This window comes from Pseudorca crassidens, chromosome 16, assembly GCF_039906515.1.
Source record: "Pseudorca crassidens isolate mPseCra1 chromosome 16, mPseCra1.hap1, whole genome shotgun sequence".
NCBI classification, from domain to species: domain Eukaryota; kingdom Metazoa; phylum Chordata; class Mammalia; order Artiodactyla; family Delphinidae; genus Pseudorca; species Pseudorca crassidens.
In genome coordinates, this window is record NC_090311.1 from 53843885 (window position 1) to 53851134 (window position 7250).

A 7250-nucleotide genomic window follows, 5' to 3' on the forward strand; every position below is an offset into this window, starting at 1 on the left:
TAAAACAAAATAAAAACTTTTTTTTGCCATCTTTAGCCACAAAGATATAAAAACAAGAACAAGGGAGGTGATAGTCCCATATTCCACATTGCTCAGTGTATTATACGAGGCCTATATTTGGTGTAGAGAGTATCAAATGTACAAGGCTTATGTTCAAGGATAGAAAAGCCATCACGTTGAGGATACCATGTCACGAGTACTCTAGCGGGGTACAGAGAGTGCTGGGGCAATGTTATCTCACTGCTCAGGACCAGAAAGGTCCGGGACGCTCCTCAGAGACTCCATATCAGTTGATATCTGAAAGATAATTAGGAGCTCCATTAATGGATATTTTAATCCAGATGGCAAAAAATGGACACTGGTAAAAGGACAGTCTCGAGCGGGAACAGCACGGGCAAAACCACTGTCCAACATGCACAGTGGCTTGGAACGGGAGCAAACCAGACTCAAGTAGGGAGACCTCTGGTGGTGACTGAGAAGAGTACAGTCTCGCACACTATGCTGTGGGCCTGGAGGCTGCGGAGAGATTCTGAGTCCCACGGTGAAAGGACCACTCTCGAGGAGGGGGCGGGGGAGGGGAAGAAAGGTGAAGTAGCAGCAGGATAAAGGAGCTTTGGAGGAAAAGTCAGAAACGTTTAAGGGGAAATGTTATTAAGTTTCTGCTGTGTGAGGTGAGATGTGATTCTTCTTCCATCTCCCCAGGAAATAGTCTGTAAACTCTTCATATCAAGGTAAGAAGGGAGGGAGGGAGAGAGGGAGGTCACCTGAAAGCCACGGGAAGGCTGGGTTAGACGTGAAATGCCCGAGAGAAGAAGACTCAGGAGGACACAATTACTGACGTCTTCAAAGTCCACAACACTTGTGCGAAGGTCACAACTGTGTCCTGTGGGTAGAAAGTGGAGGGAGACAGATTTTGATTCTCCCTAGTTTGAGAGCAAGCCATTAGGAATGGACTGCTTCAAGAAGTACTGAGCTCCCCGTCACCAGAAGGACACGAGCAGAAATTGGTTGGCCATCCGCCAGGGAGGCTACTCACATGATTTCTGCATGAGGTGGAATATTGCCAGGTGAGTTTGAGGCCCCTAAGCTTTCAGTGGAGGCTGAGAAAGGCAGTCTCATCCCCTTGGGTCCTCTGTTCTCAACCAGTTCATTTAGGCACTGAGATGGTCATTTCTCATTTGATGGAAGGTGTTAAATTGCACCTGTGTGTTCAGATTAAGCCTTGGAGGAGGGACTTCCCTGGAGGTCCAGTGGTTAAGACTTCACCTTCCAGTGCAGGGGGTGTGGGTTTGATCCCTGGTCAGGGAGCTAAGATCCCACATGCCTCGCGGCCAAAAAAACCAAAACATAAAACAGAAGCAATATTGTAACAAATTCGATAAAGACTTTAAAAATGGTCCACATCCAAAAAAAAAAAAAAAAGTCTTGGGGGACACAGGGCATATCTAGAAAGAAATATAGGAGAAGGCAGAATCTGCAAGGAGAGAGGAGGGAGAGGGGTCGTTGATGATGATCCAGAGCTTAAATTCCAAGAGTCAAGCATATTCCATGTGAGCCGGGTGTTTAGACATCATTTCCCTTGAGGGCTGTGTCCATTAAGGTCTCTGTGGGAAACAGAATCACCCCAGATGGTACCCATGAAGATGCTGTAATAAAGAGATTACCGACAGAGGTATGGGCAGGTTAGGGGAACAGATGGGGAAGCAAGAGGCTTATAGAGACTAGCAGCAGTGGGAAGACTTCATCACTCCCAGGCTGAAGGAATTAGGAAAGGAAATTGTGTTCTGGGCCCCTTGAGAGCTGGAGCCACGGAGGAGGATCTCCTGAGGGAACTGCGACCGTGGGGGTCATACCGGCAGATGGATACATGCTGGTGAAGAGAGCGGGGAGCAGGGGAGAGATACTCCAGGGCTCTGTCCTCCTGCCTTCCAGAATCCCCCTGCGCCTCCCTTGGTTAACCCAACAGGAAGCTAGAGGCAAAGGAGCCGGGAGGACTCAGTCGGCAGGGGTGAGCCCCCCCAGCACAGAGCCGAGAGACAGGTAAAGAAAAAAGTGGAGGAAGGGGTGACAAGAGAGAATGACCTGCGTAAGGGCTCCTTTCCTTGCCTTTTGTGACAGAGACTGCAGGCTGCCCCACAATATCCCACCACTGGACTGCAGACACATCAGTGGGCCATTTTGGACCATGAAGATGATGGCAGAGAAACTGCAGTGAACCTGGTCCCCAGAGCCACAGGGCTGCTGCCCCAGCCCCAGACTGCCTTTAGGATTGTTACATGAAACAGACGCAATTTAGCAATGACTCGGAGCTGCCGACCTGTGCCCACCCAAGCTATTATAGCCTTTGTGGATTTTGAGAAGGACAGAGTCCCCATCTTTCAGAAAGCTTCAAGATCTTACTGCATGTTTTTACAGGGACCTAGTTCTCTTCTTGCCTAGGACCCCCAGCCCTGCGATGGCTCGGAGCAGCTCTTACCTTGCCCAGAGAAGCTCTCTTCCAGTGTAGACGTCCTTCCAGCGCTCTCTGCAAAGTGTCAGCCCCGAGCAAATGGGCAGGCTGGCGCCGAGTGATAGATGCCCCAGCTCTGTGTCTCTCCTCCCGAGCTGGGCTCTCTGTCCTGCACTGGTGTTCTCCCCATCGTGGCTGTGACTTCTCTGCCCCAGACAGCCCATGGGAGGGCAGTTGCTGGCAAGAATCACTTCCTGCTGGGGCCTGGGTTGAGAAGAAAGAGATAGCCCATCTTGCAGCACCATCTCACTTCCTGTGTGACGCCGTTCAGCCTCCCCTGGAAGCAGCAGGGACCCCTGCTCATACCACCCCACGGAGTGTAGGATGCTGGGACTTGACCGGAAGTGTGTGTGTGTGTGTGTGTGTGTGTGTGTGTGGCAGGGGTGGGGGTGGGCATGGGGGGATTGAGATGAGGGAGGAACAACAAGGCATGTACAATTGTATGAATTTCTTTCTTATTTTAAAAAATAAATTTATTTATTTATTTTTGGCTGCATTGGGTCTTCGTTGCTGCGCGCGGGCTTTCTCTAGTTGCGGCGAGCGGGGGCTGCTCTTCGTTGTGGTGCACGGACTTCTCATTGCGGTGGCTTCTCTTGTTGCGGAGCATGGGCTCTAGGTGCGTGCGCTTCAGTAGTTGTGGCACATGGGCTCAGTAGTTGTGGCTCGTGGGCTCAGTAGTTGTGGCTCGCGGGCTCTAGAGCACAGGCTCAGTAGCTGTGGCACACAGGCTTCGTTGCTCCACGGCATGTGGGATCTTCCCGGACCAGGGCTCGAACCCGTGTTCCCTGCATTGGCAGGCGGATTCTTAACCACTGCACCACCAGGGAAGCCCTGTATGAATTTCTGACAATCCTATTTTGTATCAGTATTTTTTCAGGTTACAAAGCAATTTCACAGAGAGTTTCTCTTCATCTGAGAAGTTTGGAAAGAGCAGTTTTTATTCCCATTTTGCAGAAGAAGAAACTGAGGTTTACAGGGGAAAGGTAACTTACCTAGTGACATGTAACTGGTAATCAGTCAGGCTAGCAGTAAAACCCAGTTTCTGGTATTTATGCCAGATCTTCCCCTTGTTCCAGAGAGCTCTACGTGGTGAAAGAGAACTCCCCTTCCTTAGTGGACATTTTATGAAGTGACACTTCAAGAATTCTGAAGGTCTCCCTCCTCCCTGCCGTAGAACAGAGATAAAGTGGTTGTCAGGGGACACATCGCAGGTGTCCCAGCTCTGTAAGTGGCAGAGACAGTACCAGAGAGCTCACCTAGACGCTTCAGACCTGTACTTTATGACAAAGTGTGGGGTGTGGATGGCAGGTGTGCTGTGTATATGGCAATGGGTGGGTGTATGATACGTGTCAGTGAGGTGTGGCATGTATGTGTCTGTGTGGAGTAGCGTGTATATGTTGGGTGTGTTCGCTTGAGGGTGTGTGGGGTGGGTGTGTCACGTATGTGACATGATGGTTGGTGTGTGTGTGATATACTGTGCGTGTATACGGGGTGTGTCTGTGCGTTGTGTGTCTGTGCTGTGATATTCTTGTGTGAGAGTGTGACGGTGGGTCTTTCTGAGTCTGCTGATGCAGGACATGTGGGGTGGTGGGAGTGTGTGTACCTGGGGATGGCGGGTCTGGCGCGGAGGGAGCCGGGACAGGACGCTCACGTCTTAGCGGCATGTGTGTTGTGGCTCACGGCCCCCAGGTACCCGCCCCAGCATCCCTGCCTAGTTGGTCAGCGTGCCCAGCCGAGACCTGTTTCAGTGTGTCAGCTGGGGCTTCCTCTGTTCCAAACAGGCCCACATCCTTGGCACAGACCGAGGTTTCACACTGGTTCGTCCCCAACGGCAGGTCCCCTCCAGGCCAGGCCAGCAGCCCCGCTCCCTTGGGACTTCCACCCACAGCAGAAACGCTCCCTGCCCAGGACGGGAGGAGCCGTGCCTGGGCCGGACAGAAGAGCCACGTCAGCAGCTGCCCTCACTGCCCCTGAAAATAGTCAAAACGAGTGCCTGCTGCCAACGCTCTGCAAACGTACGCAAATCCTTAGGTGGGGAGGGTGGGCCCCGCTCAGCTGCCATCCTCTCCGTGAGGCCTGTCCCACCTCCCTCTTTCAGACAGCAACACACCCCTCACTCTCACCCACCTGCACCCTGACCCCTCACACTGGTCCCTTTTCTCTCTCTTTTTTAAAATAGCACTTTTCACCTTCTAACACACTGTATAATTTACTTGTTATGTTTCCTCTTTGTCTCCCCTTACTACAATGTAAGCTCCTTGAGGGCAGGGATCGGTACTTAGAGGAGAGGATGCAGGACGTTTAGAAGGTGCTCAAAAAATATATAGGGAAGGAGGGAGGGACTTAACGCCAACATCCGCCCCCCCCACCCCCCCACCCCGGGCCAGGCCCATGGTGAGGGGTGTGGCAGAGCGTCCCCTCCCTGGTACTACTGGGGACAGCCAGAGGCCAGGGGGCAGATCGGGGCTGCAGATGGGTGGGAGGCCTGCCTGCTTTCCAGCCACCAGCCTGATGGGAAGGCACAGCTGTGGGTGGGAGGGGAGCCGGGAAGGATGTGCTCAGTTTCTGGGGAAGGAACTGCTGGCCAAGGATGCACTTAATTTAGCCCAAGTCTGGCATGGAGCAGGGAGTGGAGATTAATGCAGATCAGGTGCTGTTCTTTCCTTGCGGCTGGGGGCTGGGTCGGGTCAAGTGTGTTACTGGCCCAGGGTGAGATAAACACCCTCTTGGGACAGTCCTTCCTCCAGGAGGACAGGACGGCCGGATCTCGCCTGCCAGGGCCACGGTGAGCGAAGGGTCGGCGTACAGCTTTACAGCCTGCATGCACCTGTCGCAGGTGTGGTCTCATTTGGACCCCAAAATCCCCTGCCAGGGAGCTAAAATTTCCATTTTACAGGTGGGGGGGGGGCGAAGGCTAGCTGCAAGGGCAGGAGGGGCTCGCAGGAGGGCAGCTGGAACCCAGGGCTCCAGATCCAGTGCTCGCTCCTCCCTCTTCCGTCTCCTGCGTGTGACGGAAGGAGACAGACCGCTTACCTGCTTCCTGGTTGCAGAATGGGCCCACTGGAGAGGTGGGGCAGCCCCTCCAAGCCCGTACCAGGTCCCGTGCTGACGTCAGGAAGGCAGAGAACACCCAGGCTGGGAATCAGAACAGCCAGGGTTGATCTCTGGTTTGGCTCCAGATTGGTCAAGCCACCGCCGCTCCGCAGGGCTCAGTTTCCCCACCTGGACAAGCCTGCCCAGTGATGGTGCTCAGGTGGGCTCCACTGAGACTCAGGTACAACTAGGCTTTTCCACCGTGGACACCACTCACTGGCCCGGAGCTTCCAGAGGCTTCTGTGGGAGCTTATACTCATTCTTTCTTTCCTCCCACCTTCCCTTTCTCTTCCCATCCTCTTGTCCCTCTGCCCTGGGCCAGGGGATCTGAATAAAGACCAAGAAACTCAGCTGTTCTCCAAGGGGAAATGCTCAGCAGCCGCTCCAGAGCACTGCTGTGACCATCGTGGCAGCTGCCTGGGCAGGAAAGGACGGACGCTACGTGGGGGGACTCTGGTTGGAGCTCTGCTCACCCCGAGGTTTGAGTGATGATGGTGGGACCTCAGCCTTTCAATGACTTTCACTTCAAAATGGGGCCAGTGGTGGAAACAACCCAAATGTCCACCAGCATTCGGTGAATGGTGGATGAATGATGAATAGATAAATAAGATGTGGTGTATCTATCCAATGGAATGTTGTTCAGCCATAAAAAAGGAATGGGATACTGATTCATGGGGCAATAGGGATGAACCTTGAAAGCGTTATGCTGAGTGCAAGAAGCCAGTCATAAAAAGTCCCATGTTGCTTGAATCCATGTATCTGAAACGTCCAGAAGAGGTAAATCCAAGAGACAGAAAACAGACTTGGTGGGTGGCCAGGGGCCGGGCAGCGGGAAAGCAGGGGAGCAAAGCTTCATGGGTAAAGAATCTCCTCTGCGGACGATGAACATGTTTCGGAACTGGATAAAAGTGGTGGTTGCACGACACTGTGGATGTACTAAATGCCACTAAATTATAATCCTCAAGTGGTGAATTAAAAAAAATAAAAGAGTGGTGAATTGTATGTTACCTGACTATTACTTCAGTGAATGCATTAGTCCCAGGGTGACTGCCCCTCCCCTCCCTCCCTCCCCAGCCTCTGCTGCCTCCAGATACTGCCGCCGTCCCACCAACACCCCCTCCTCTACTACCACTGAGGTTCAACCCTCCTCCAGGCCAGCCCTCACTGCAGGCAGGGGGGTCTTCAGCCACCTCACACTGAGCCCGTCCTGCCGGGGATCGAGCAAGCATGATGCAGCTGTCCCTATTTAGCTAACCCTACTGTGTAGCAGCGCCCCGCTGAGCACTTATAACCCGCTGACACTGCCGGGTAGGAACTTTCTCCCCGCTTGCCAGAGGAGAAGCTGTGAGGTGCCCAATGCCCCTACATTGTGGCTCTCCCGTGGGTGGCTAGACCTCAGTCCAGCCCCTTGCACTGCCAACAGGCCTACCGTCCCCCCACAGCACCTCCGACACAGCAACGCAAACTTCCCCCTCTGCCTCACTCCCAGCCTTTTGCTGTGCCCAGGGCGCTATGGGTATAGGCCTCCCCACCCCGGGGCAGGTGCACGTGTATAGGCCTCCCGCTGCATCAGCCTTTAGCCTGGGCAGTGCCTAGAGAATGTCCCAAACTTTAGGCAAGGCCTGGCCCTCCTGGGGTAAGGGCCCAA

At 53.5% G+C, this 7250-nt stretch overlaps 1 long non-coding RNA gene across 1 annotated transcript; it reads left to right on the forward strand.

Moving 5' to 3' along the window:
* The first annotated feature begins 5190 nt into the window (after positions 1–5190).
* On the forward strand, positions 5191–6604 carry LOC137208521 (uncharacterized). The gene is made up of 2 exons (XR_010935650.1): positions 5191–5294; positions 5560–6604. It is a non-coding gene; the product is annotated as an uncharacterized lncRNA (long non-coding RNA).
* Positions 6605–7250: the final 646 nt, after the last annotated feature.